The 13,787-nt window shown below is 40.0% G+C and overlaps 1 protein-coding gene across 10 annotated transcripts in view; it reads right to left on the minus strand.

Annotated features, from left to right (window-relative positions):
* The window catches only part of Sox5 (SRY-box transcription factor 5), a 968,743-nt gene that overhangs the window by 365,610 nt on the left and 589,346 nt on the right, over positions 1-13,787 (minus strand). The window lies entirely within an intron of this gene.

The following is a 13,787-nucleotide window of genomic DNA, read 5'->3' on the forward strand; positions in this document are numbered from 1 at the left end:
AGAGAGAGAGAGAGAGAGAGAGAGAGAGAGAGAGAGAGAGAGATTTTATAGCCTCACTGACCCAGAAAGAGGTTTCCATGTGTGGATTTAAAACAGAGAAGACATTGAACAAACATCTATAGGATAGACCCAGGAATCTACTGGGCATCCCAGCTTATACTATAAATAAATTTATTTTTAAAAGACAGGTTTCTAGAACATAACATTACAGTTTGAGTGTGGTTCCAAACACTTGCAATCCAGAGGTGGGAAAACAGAGGCAGGAGAATTGCTGCAAATTTGAGAAGAACCTGGGCTCCAGAGTGAGTTCCAGGCCAGCCAGAGCTACAGAGAAAGAGTTTGCCTCAAAAACAAAACTAAAGCAAGAGTTAGTTAGTTAGTTAGTTAGTTAGTTAGTTAGTTAGTTAGTTAGTTAATGTCCCAATCAGTGCATGAAGTTTCTAACACATCAGTTTAAATACACAACCACCATTTAAAGCAAATATATTCATAAAACACTCAAAGATAGCTTTCCTCCAAAACACATATTAAATTCTAAAACTGTAGGTGCATCTTATTTCCTAAATCAATAATAGGGTGACAGTGACAAAGAAGTCTTTAACACTAGGGTTATAGTTCGAGAAAATATCTTATCTTTGATTTGCAAGGTCCTTGGTTGCGCTCTCAAAGCCACAATGTAAGTTAAAAAACATAGAGTCATAGATACAGTAAGATTAATAAAAGCAGATGTTCTAGAGGGTTGATAAGCCACATTCAGATGTAAATACCTAAGAGAATATTAGGAACTAGCTCTGTGTGCCCCCTCACACACACACCGCCTGTGTGAGGTTAGGGGGAAGATGAACGACGACGAGAGTGTCGTGAACACAGAATAAAGAAGGCATTCAAAGCGACTGGGAGTCTGGCACATAACACGTACATGCCGAATGCTTGTGCTATCTTTACATCTATATTTATAAGTGCGTCTCCATATGCATAGAGCGGGAGCTTGGATGGCATCTTGCGGGTCAATTCGGAAAGTTATGTGCAGCATCAGCTGGGAGACAAAGCCTGAAGGTTTTCCTTCCAACCACGAACTCCCTTAAGCCACAAGAGGAAGAGGAGAGCTATGCATGGTGGTATCATAGGGAATAAATACAATCACTCCTTCCACTCTTCTCTAAAGCAGCCAGTCTAGTCTTTAAACATCTTCCCTGCCATCATGACCCATCCAGGTCTAGAGCTAATAGTACCTATCAGGTAAGAGGCATATGATACATCAGTGTCCAATGTCACTTTCTTGTAGAACTAAGAAGGAAGAGAAATAACAAATCCTGAAATCTGTCTGACTCCTTGCTACCCCACTGAACCAGGAGCTCCAAGGCTCCAGGCACTGATTGAAATGTCTTCACCTTGCTCCACCCACAGAAGATATACAACATTATCCAACAGAAATACAAAATAAGCCAAGAAAATGAGCCCTGGATGGAAACTTAGACTTTCTGCTAGTCACACCAATGTTGCAAAAGTATATGAAAATAATTTTAATGGTATCTCTTGAGCCTTTAGGTCGAAATGGTATAGCAATACAGAATAAAAAATAAAAGGGAAAAAATTAAAACACTTCGTATTCTTTTAAATTTTTGGTATCCAGTGTGTGCTTCATACCTACTGTACATCTCACTTACATTAGCTGTGTTTCAAGCACTGAGCAGGGACACTGGGTACTAGATGCCATATTGAAAGCATTGATTAGTTGGGATTCTGGGAATATTTCTTTATATAGTACTACATAACTTCTTCATTGAGGGCTGGAAAAATTATCAATGGATACCATTCAACCCACATAAGAAAACCAGATGATTCAGTAAGAGAACACAATTCTAGGAGCTCAACTTTCCTAATATTTAGAAATGAAAGCATCAGCTAAAGAACTACAGCACATAAGAGGATTCTTCAGAAGAACATGTTTGTCAGCAAGGTGCTCGGGAATGGCATGTCATCTTTGTGAAGTCCACACATGTAAACCATCTAATTAATGTTAACCGACAGTCACCTCTGCACTGCGGGGACCCTAAGGAAATGGATCAGGTGATCTCGTGTTGCCTACCCTCATGATTTTTCCCTCTGCCATGGTGACCCTGCATCCCTCTGATAGGATGTTCTGAGTTCAGAAGCAAAGGGAAAACACAGAATTATGTCTGGGCCCTTGACCTACAGTCTGATTTGATGCTTAGCACAGAACTTGGATGACAGATTTGGGGATCTCACCTATTCCTAAAGCAAACAGTCTTGTATCTCATAGCCATCTGGGGCTCCCCTCCCTGGGGTCACATGCGGAGGGCTGTCTGGTGTCTTTAATACTCTGATTGTAGCACTGGGACATGCTTTATTAGCAAAAACCGTTTTGCTAGGGGAAGAAAACTGACATAGAAGAGATTGTAAAGAGAACAAAATTTTGGCTGAGGCTCTTGTTTTTATTATTTAGCTGAAGAGAACCATTGGTTCTACATGCTTTCAGAAATCCTATGGTTTCTCTAAGGTTCCAATAAACGTGATACCATTCATAACGTGGACAGTGGTCTCTTTCATATACTGCCTATAGTCACATACTTAAGCGCCAAACAGATGGTTGAAATCTGTTTTGTATAAAATGTGTGCTTTTTTCCAACTGTGCTCTTTGTATTCATGCTCATCCTAGGCTCTAGCCATCAAAACACTGGCACCGTGTCGATCATTAGCAGTATTTTAGACAACTGGTAAGTAAGGTATTCAGTGTTCTCCACAAAATGTTCAGCTAACATTTCCCAGATGTATAATTAAGGCAAAAGATGATCTTCTTAAATTGGTATCAGCACTTTGGATGGCTTCTGGCTTTCAACAGATTATATCAGTGGAAAACAATTTTATATCAAAAATATGGGCCCTATTTTTTGGGTGATTTTTTTTTGTCACTTGTTATAAAGCTGCCCATAAAAAGAAATCTGTATATTTCCCCTTTTTTTATTCCACATTCAAAAATAAGGAAGAAATTCTTCCTCCTGATTTTTCTGAGCCTGCACAGGATATGAACTTACATGGATAATAGCTTCTCTAAGTCACCTCATATTTTCTCAGTGTTAAACTACTCATGCAAACACTAATTTAAGAAGCACTGGTGTGTGAGATTTTTCCTCCATTCACAGACATCACTGTTTTTTATTACTGTTCAATAATTTTTCTCTAAAGTCATCTGTTCTTATAGTTGTGTGCAAACACAATTTAATTTACCTAAAGATTAATTTGATGTGAAATTTGAAAATATACCTGATATACCAAAAGTTAGGAAAAACAACTATTAGTATATCAGATTTCCTACACACGAAATGAGACAAGTTGTGTTTAGGATGTCCAGTCATTAGTAGTGAAGAGATATAACTAAAGTTACAGTGGTAGGGCTGTCATATACGTTACTGGGAATCAGTAATTAGAGGTATTCAGGAATGGTAATTACATGGACAGTAAAGGTGAGGTATTGGCCAACCAGTTCCTTACAGGGATCATTTATGTAAAGGTAGTTTTAAGACACCTTGAAAGGCGTCTTTATAAAAAATAAAAATAAAAATAACTTTACTAACGTCCAGATTACCTCTCATTTTCCAGAGAGGCAGCTCACTTTCAAAAATATGAATTCAATGGACTGCATTTAGAAATACCCAAATGTTTTCCTAAAGCTTCAGAAGGGTATGCACAATTCTTCAGAAGGTAGGTTAGATACTTTTATAGTCGTTTGTAAGCCCATTTCAGAGGTGCTGAAACCCAAGGGATTGAAGGATTCGTGCATCACAACGGTTTAACTCCTGATTTAGAAACAGGAACATATGCCAACCTTGTATATGACTAAATGCTAGGCCATCAGATGCATCAGCGGCAAGCAGACCCGCAGGCACCCCATACAGATTTCCCCCTGCTTCAGGAGGAGGCCATTTGCACATTTTTCTTTGGTCCTAGTGCTAAATGCAGTGCTGGTTTCATAGGTTTCCTTCTATGTTGGCTTTCTAATAACTTTTACATCTTCACAAAGGGAATGAGAGACTAACATTCATATTTCCCGAAATGCAAAGCAGCATAGAAAATATTGTGAGTATTAAGCAAAGAAATAATTTGTTGATGGACAATTGTTACGTTATCTGAAATAAATGACTCTGTTTAAAACTTAATTCGTTCAACATTTTCATGATCAACAACATATTCTCAAGGTGGAAATAATACTAACCCCCCCTAGCTAGATATCAAAGATTACGTCTCTAATGGTAGAACTACACATTTTCCCCTTCAAATGGTGTTTTTAATCAACCAACATGCAATCTGCCAAATGTAAATTATTAACAATATGGAAATCTCACCCTCTTAGGTGGAACAACTTTACAGTCCCTCTTTCTTCAGTCCTTAGAGCCCTCCTTGTCACAGGGCTTTTACCATTCCTCTTCCTGACATCTCTGAACACCAAGTGATGTACATGCTGTTGGCTAGCCTGTGCTGGGCTCTTTCATTCAGTTGGAGGAACACTTGAAGTTCTCCCTCTAGGTACTTGTTCTTAATCTTCCTCAATCTTGCTCCCTTACAGCTCAGTGTTTTACTTATTCATACAAAGACCTACACTGCCCATATCTCTGTGTGAATATCTAATCTTATTTTTGATTCTTTTATTTGATGAATACACTGTCAGCATCCAGGCCACTATCTCCTGCCTATTTCTTCCCAACATCCCTCAGCATATTTTCTTTTCCTCGCCACACATGTACTACTTATCCTTATGATAATTGTAATTGTCAGGAATGAGTGACTTAAAGCACTTGAGAGTTTTATGCATATAAAATATGCATTTAATGTTTTTACCTATTTGACGTAATTCATAAAAATATCTGTCACTCCACTCTAAATAAGAAATGTACATAGCTCTTAGATGAGATCTACCATGGTGACTTGCATCTGTACAATGGCATCTAATTGACAAGTCAACCATTGTGACTCCACACATCAAAAGGCTAGCTATGACACATACTCCATCTCCAAACAAGAAAATAAATGTAAGAATGTTGACCACTAGTGTCAGGAGCTAGGAACCTTTCATATATATTTCTAAGTGACAAAATTTTGGAGTGGAGAGATTTTTGAGAAATTTTAGACTATTGCTCTATCCCACATTAAAGGATCTAGGAGGCCTTGGTTTGAGAGAAATGGAAAATTTAAGATGTCGTGTCGAACAACTAACTCTGTCTCCTACAATATACACCAAGCACCAGCAAGGAGAGAAACAAATGAAATCCTTTGCCAAACTAGAGAAAAGGCTTCTACATTTTGGGGAGAGGGGGTGCCTTAAAATTGACAAAATACTCTTCTGTACACTCCAAGCCTCTAACTTTAACTTTCTTATTATCTGAACAGGAAATCTCAGCTGTCCCCAAACATCATAGAAGCATGCCCCAATCCTCCCCAACTTTTCAGTTTCAAATGCCCACTCCCCACGCCCCACAGTACCACCTTGGGTTTCTATAGCTAGAGTAACAGCCTGTGTCTGGGGTATGCCTACCCTGAGATCCTCCACTGAGGGAGAGACAAGAACCAATCTCGTTTGTATTCTAGGGTGGATTCCTTCCTCCCAGGGTAGTCTTCCCCAGACCACTGCATCAGAATTGAATGGGACTGCTCAGGCTGCTTAGTAAGTTCAAGGGCTTCTCTTAATGCCACACTTGGTATATGGGAATAATTACAGTATTTCCCCAAATAACCCTTTCACTCCTAGTCACCTCTAAATATTTTTTAATCTACTCATAAAGGTATAAATACTGTGTTTCATCATACAATTCTCTAAACTTCCCTCTGTGCCTTTGGATCTGTTTCGATTTCCCTAGAGGAATGCTTTTAAAACGTTAAATGTTCTTAAACTGTTTATCGGTCAAATCAAATCCATTTTATTTTTCCAGTAATTCTAAGGTTTTTAAAACAATACTCTACCAAGACATATATCCCATAATCCTCCAGGATCTAGAAACAATTCACAAATTTCAGCTCTGATTAGGAAAATGAGGGAAATGGGAGTTTCACTCTTAGAAACAAAACTCATTTCATCTCTGCTTCATCCATTCCCAGGTGTTCTGGCGATCGGTACTTTGCCCATTCAGGATTTCTTCATGTCATGATGCTGATAGGGATGGCAATCAGACACCGTATGCTCAGTTATGATTAACACAGGATTGAAGTTGAATCCCTGTGTTAACAGAGCTAGAGAGTTTGACCACAGGTCCATTCCTCCCTCTGCTAGAGAACGGGAGCAGCTTAAGGAGACAAGAGCACAGTACTGAGATGAAAGGCAAGCTGAGCTGCTAACCTCCACTTTGGGTGACATTTTCTTGCAATCCCTTTTCAAACATATTATGAAACACAATTGCAAATATTCTAAAAGGTAAAACAAAACAACAAGAGAGGGGTACGGGGACAGGAGTGAGAAAAAAAAGAAGAGACAGTCATGGACTTTGTAGCCTCTGGCCCCACAGACTCTGGCACAGAGTAAATACATGAGAGGAGGAATTGTGGCAAACAAACAATTGTTTCAGCTCCACAACTAGAGCCAGCATGATGTAGAACTTTGTCAAGGGATTTGTCTTATTGGGGGATGCAAACTCAGTGCCACAGGGCAGCACCTTCTCGCTCCCTGCTTTCTTCTAGAACACGCCATTTCCAGCGTGCATGCTTTGATCCCATTGGGGTCCCTTCCATCATATATAGATAATGATAATAATAATAACTATTATTATTAAAATGAGATTTCAACAGACTATATGCAAAAGGCACAGAGCAGTTCCAGAGAGCTTAGCATTCCTTTGGTCACTCCCTAATAAGTCCACACTGACTAGCAATTTTAAAATAAATTTCAATAAAAAGATGTACCAATAAAACATAATTTTCTTGTCTGTCTCCTTTCCCTCTGGTTTTGGAAATAAAAATAAAAAAGATTTAAAAAAAATATTTAAAAGACAGACAAAGCAGGTTAACCCTTTCATGTCCTTTCTTAACCATGTTCCTAAAATCCCAGATGAGAAGGCACATCCTCATGACCTCAAACTCCCCAAGTGCTCCCAGCTCTAGCTGACCTGTCTCTCCCACCCTGCCAACGTCACACCTTCTGGTGCAAGAGGCTTTTAGAGAATCCTCTCTGTCCTCAGTCTTCCTTGTATCTATTCTGAGTGTATCTGACTCGGAGGTCTCAACGTGACAAGGAAGATGGAGATAGCAGGCATGGTAAGTTAGGCACCCAGGTACCTCCTCGGTGAGAGCTGATGGTGGCTCTACATACTCCTGCGGAAGAAAGAGCATGTCTGCCCTGTTTGAGCATTTTCCTCTCTATAACACACATTCTCTCAGAGACGTGACGGGCAGAAATAGAAACACGACCACACGTGAAACTTTCCCCGGGTGGCTGCCAGCAGCTTTTCTTCCTAGCATTCCTCTTACCTACAGTACGCAATGAGACTGGCAAGTAGCCCTAATTCGTTAGTAGCCAAATTATTTTTGTCCATAAAGTACGAGAAATCTCCACTGCACATGAATGAGACACGATTTACTAGTTTACACACATTTTTATAACTCCAAGAAACTAAAACTCATTCACAAATGCTCCTAGTTCAGCTTCCACAAGGAGAAGGGCCACCAGGCTACCAGAGAAGCACATTTGGAACCCCAGGTCTTCCTTCTCCAAGAAAACGTGAGAGGAGGGGGAAGAAAATCTCTTAACTCCGATAAAGAACTTTTCATCCTTAACGCAAGAAAAATAAACGGCTTTTCGTTCACCCACACTCCGCATTTCATTTAAGTCAAAACATTTCCATGCAAGGCATTACGAAAAACGTCATTTAGTAATAAGCCTGAAGTACTGCAGATTTAAATTCATAGTGACAGCATAGTAGGGTTAGACAATGAGGCTCGCAGTGACGAGCAGTCTCAGAGTGACAAGCAGACCCACAGTCCTCCATCCCTGGAGTCCCTGCCATGCCCCCTTCCCCAAGTTACAGAGGAAAGCAGCGAGGAGAAGCAGCAGCCAGGAGAAACACATGCATGCACCCACTGACGAGCCAGAGCCAGAGAAAAGAGTAGCAGCAACTCAGAATAACGAGACAATGACAAATGTATCAATATCACAGCGGAGCTGAATTACCCAGATGATACTTAGATCAAAGAGAGAAAGAGAGACGTTTGGAGATTCAGGACACGAGGAGTCAAGCCCCAGCCGGAACTCATTGCAGGCTCCACGACTGACCTGAACTGTCTATAAACATCCAGAGGCTTTTGTTTTTCCTCTTGCTTCTGTCATGTTTTATGAATATAAAGGTCCTTAAACTACCTTGTAATAGATTAATTACTTTCAAGCTGGTTGACAGAAGGGCACAATGACCAGAAAAAAAATGATACAAAAGGAGACAGAAAAGATGCGTTTTAACAAGTTTATCAACAAACCTGGGTAGTGCTCCTGAGGTGCAGATTAAGGTTCAATGGTTCCAAATTGGCAGAATTCAAATTGGGTTCATATTTGGGTTTTTTTGTTTTGTTTGTTTTTTTAAACCACCTGTCCTAAAACGACATTGTTTATGCTAATTATCTTTGTTGATTCTGCAATTCTGTTTGTTTACTACAATTCTTTTAAAATGCCATATCCCTCTGAAACAGTTCTCACCAGAATCCTTCTAAATCTTGCCTTGGTCTGGTCCTTGCCGGCAGCCCAATGTGCAGAATACAATGCCACAAAGCAGGCGCAAGAGCTGGGAGCAAGTTGGAGGCTGCGACTCCTCAGGCTGGCAAAGGCTGGCAGTGTTGCTGAGGTTTCACTGTCAGCTTCCAAGAGAAAAGGACACTGATGTGGAGAAACGCACACCCCCCTATTGGACAGGCAGCACCATACACCAGCCACAGGATCTCAGGAGGAGATGGGGAACTCTCAGCTCGCAAGTCAAGAGAAGGGGAGATGGCACTAGAGAAGAGGCAACACAGCTTTCAGACTGCAGGGCAGAACCCAGAGTCAGACAGGGGAAAGAGCCCTTGATTCCACGTGAGGGGACAGAAGGCATTCTCCAGATGCAAACCTAAATAGGCACCAGTGTTATTCTTCAGTGGTTTCTTCTTTTCTCTCTCCTTGCTCTAGCAATACCTCTTGATCTGTTTCAGCTACACAGCCTTTGAATTTTACATGCTACATGGCTGAGGATACCATCACGAGGACCAAAGCCATCGAGAACAGAATTAAGGCGGGCTTTGAATAATCTCCATAAATTTCTTAACCATCAACATGTTTCCATTAAGAAGCACACAACTTACATGTTGGTAAATCACTGAGCATCTCTTAAGATGACTGCCATCCCCTGTCTCAGAGATGGAACACACTGAGTTAGCACAGGAGGAGAGCTGAGAGCTTGGCTTAGGTCCCTTTATGGCCCATGGTATTGGTTAACCTCACTAAGATACAGATAGAGAAACAAACTCACAACGTAAACCGTACCCGCCGGCTACACCTTTTAAAGTCATCTAGGATTGGGTTGTGTTCAGAAGCCAGCACACACCTGTGTGATACAATATACACCTTAGATGGCTGAAGGATGGAAACGGAAGAGAAGACAATAAAAATGAGGAGACATCCCTTGGGGATGTTGCTCTGTGAGTGTGTCCTGAACAAAATGCATGTTTCACAGCTCCCAACTCTAGGAAGGGTGAGATGCTCAAAACCAGACAGGTTTTCGCATCTGCCTCTAATCTATGGTGCTCATGCAAATCTCGGTTACAAGCTTTCCAAGAACAGACAGCACACTTTCCTACGGCTTGTGGTATTTGAGACACAGAAAAAACAGATCAACCTGTCATCAAGAGCAACACACCTTTCCATCTTTCCCACCTGCTGTCCCCCGACCTGGCCACCAGGCCACCCAGCATTTAACCCTGCATTGTTCCTGATCATCAGGCAGACTCCTGCCAAGTCTTCAGACAGAATGGGGTGTGGGACAGAAGTGTTTTAAGCCCTACTTCGTGCAAGCTGCATTCCAGAGAAAGGTGCCAGCTCAGGTAGCTTGCAAATTATGGAGATGGCAATTACAATCTGCAGTGATTGAAGAGTGCGCTTTCCTTCAGGGAGCAGTAGTAAGTACAAGCTAAGTAAAATGACGGAAGTGGGTATTGGACACAAGATAGCCAGGCTTAAGGGCTGACAGCTGCCATGAAGTGACAGGAAGGACTTAGGGACCTTTTTTAAATTCCCATCTAGATGTTACCTGGTACTGAATGCACTTCTTCCTTAGGAGCATAATGGATTCTTTTTTTTTAAGTCTCCAACTACACTGAATAAATACCAAAGTGAATATATATATATATGTATATATATATATATATACATATATATATATATTATTGGGAGGATCAGCTAGCTATAAAAGATCAATATTGTTTGGGATAGCCTTATACCCGGCTAGGAGTTTCACATGGCAGTTCAACAAAGTGCTTTTCATGAACCCAAAAGGGTGTTCCCTGCTTCAGAGTGACACTTGAGAGTTTCCTAACGAGATGAAGACTCTCTCCTTCATAGGGCTGACCATAAAGACATCTGACAGGAATGGAAGGTGCTCAGTTGAGTTAACTTTTTTTTCTTTTCCATCATGTCTAGACCCTCCAGCATTCCCTTCAACATTTGGAAACAGGCTGCTGTCGAAACCCATTTTGAGAAAAGCATGCAACTGCATAAGGCTCTGAGCGTAACACGCTTCCTTCTTCAACCCTAAGTTTTCCTTTCCTTCCTGGATATGAGCAGACTTTTTTTATAGTTAGCTGATCCTCTGATCCTCCCAAGAATATATATATATATATATATATATATATATATATATATATATATATACACATACACACACACACACACACACACACACACACACACACACACACATATATATATTAAAGTCTTTTATTTCCTTAAATGAAATTTTGTTCGGTAACTGAAGACGGTTACAAGTAGCTTAGTCATGAAATGATCATATTAGAAATAAGATGAGTACAAATTAAAGAGGCTGACAGCTGTGTCAGTGATAGAGTGTCAGATATGGTTATTTCTCCTTCAGCAGTAGGAGAGTCACACCACAGCAGAAAGCAAATATTTTACACATTTAAATATTAGGACGCAGATAACATTCTCGAATTATAAAACAAACAAACAAACAAACAAACCAAAACCCCGAAGTCACAATACTTCATTCTTTAGTTCTCAGTTAAATGGAAGGACCATGACTCCCCCGAGAGCCCTCAGGAGAGGTAGCAATGTTCCTCTCGATACTTAGACCATACTACCATTTGAGGTTCATGTAAACAAGGAGGTCTGTTTTACTAATCGTCCTCTGGGACACGCACTGCCTGTTTATCCCCCACCTGAGAGGCAGCCTTCAGTAGCCAGGGAGCCCTGCAGGGAACTGCAGCACAGGGCAGCAGAAGTGGGAAGGGAACGCTTTACCTCATGACCATCCTCCCAGACACTGGACCTGTTCCCTACTTCTTAGCTATTGCAACTCTTTATCATCAGCCGGGACTGTGCAGCCTGCCCCTGTCCACAGAGGGAAGCACAGACACTCAGCCACGTAAATCTAAAACCTCACACTGCTCGGGAAGTTTCAAATACTCAGCATATTCTAAAAATAATAATAATAATAATAACAACAATAAACAAATAAGAGAAGATGTATATACTCTACCAGTGACATTAGCCAGTATGAATCACTTAAGACTCTAATGGTGCCTGAGCTCTGAGCAACTTCTGCCTGATATACCTAATTTCCCATTCATAAAGACATTAGGAATTCTTTTCAAAGTCTAAATGAGTTTGAATGAAAACTTCTTTGATATCAGGTGAGCAAATAGAATATAATTTAAGTCAATAGAAATGACCTACTTATTCAACAAAAGTTGCAAATAACTGAGAAGGAAAGCAAGCAAAGCTCATCGTAATTATTGATATATGTTAGCACCATTGTGCAGTCTCTCTTCAGAGAGTTTCAGTAGTCAGTACTGCATCTATCTATCTGCATGATCTAGCTGTTTAAGTGACAATAGACAAATGGGGAGAGGGAGTGGAGACGAACTGTCATGATTTGCCAATTTCAACCTCATGGTAAATTATTAAAAATACTATATTGTATGACATTTTTCAACATTATTTTAACTACTACTTTTACACTCGGGAAGCACATCTGAATAAACTAGTAGATTATCACTGGCTTATTTAATTATCCAGCTAAAAAGCATGCCCCCTGGATAATGCAGAAAGAACATAAAAACCTTAGCAGAAGGAGAAACAAAACAATGTTAGGGGATCTGAGCATTGGGGAATTAAAGGGAAAAGTTTGGCTTAAAAAGAGATAATTGAAAAAAATACAAATAAAGTTCCCAGCAGGCAGCTTGTCTTTATGGAGGAATAGGCTGTGCCTGTTAATATGTAACCGCCTCTTTATAAGAACAATCTGCTAACAGGTTACAAATCGGACAGAGTTTTATTTGCAAATAATAATAATAATAATAATAATAATAATATAATTAGAATTAAGAAAAATTACCATTGATGTGTTCATCTGCACATGTTAGGAAACTTACCCTGATCAATTAATAAATTGCTACACTAGGCAATCATATGTTCCAATGTGAACAACTTCCACATCCACATAGAAACAAGACTATGTTTGCAAAGGAAAACTAACTAGTTAGAACAGTTAATATGTAATATTTTGGAAAAATTAATTCAGAACTGTTCCGATAGATCTCCCTTCTCAATGAAGGGGCGAGGGGGATGGAGGAGGCAGTGCCTGACACACACTACACATTTACTTTCTCTCCCGGTCAGACAGTGGCTTCTCTAAAAATGTGACCACATCCAAGACTTACTTTCCTCTCCACACTTTTTCTCTCCCGTGGCTTCAGTTCTAAAATGTTTTAATCTTTGTCCTTTCTTTTTTCGTCTTTTCATATCAAATTCAGGCATTTGAGTGATGAACAGCTTGACTTAGCATATTTTTAACCAGCTGGTCTAGCACCTAGCTTGCATTGCATAGTCAGATACAACAAATGTTTATACAGAAGGTATAGCTTGCATGAAAATGAAAAAAAGCCTGGGTATCTTGCATCCTGGCTTTTTTTAGCTATTTTTTTAATTCACCATACAGAATATGAAGTTTGAGTTCTTTTTAATAGCAAACAAAAATCTATTTATAGTTCAAAAAATGAACTTATACAAGGAGAAGAACTCAAAGTTAAAAATTGTAATGTATGATTACAGGGACATGAGGAGGGATAAATTTCTTTAAAAGCCCCCATGCTACTTGCAGCAACATCAAATGGAAGGGGGCTGCACATCCCTCTAAATAGGAACAACTAATTAAAGACACACTTAACTCCCTCCCATCAGGGCACCTCGGAAAGTAGAGTTTATCAAAATTCAGTTAAGACAGCGAGTACAAAAGTAGTCACCAAACTTAAAAAGGGGGTGCCTTGTTTGCCCCCTTCTTCCCCTCTTCAGACACCCCGAGAATTATCTATTAATATATTTAACTGTGATGTTAAATTTTCTTTGGGGGGGGGGGGAAGAAAAGAAAAACGACAGCCAGGCTTTCCCATATCAACAAAAGGTCCTGCTTTTCGGAGCAGTTTCCAAAGTTTAAAAGAAGGATCAAACCGGAATTTAACAGCCTCCACTTTAACCACCACTGAAGCCTTGTGTCACTTCAGAGATTACAGGAGACAGAGATCCTGAATAT

This window comes from Mastomys coucha, unplaced genomic scaffold (assembly GCF_008632895.1).
Source record: "Mastomys coucha isolate ucsf_1 unplaced genomic scaffold, UCSF_Mcou_1 pScaffold20, whole genome shotgun sequence".
NCBI classification, from domain to species: domain Eukaryota; kingdom Metazoa; phylum Chordata; class Mammalia; order Rodentia; family Muridae; genus Mastomys; species Mastomys coucha.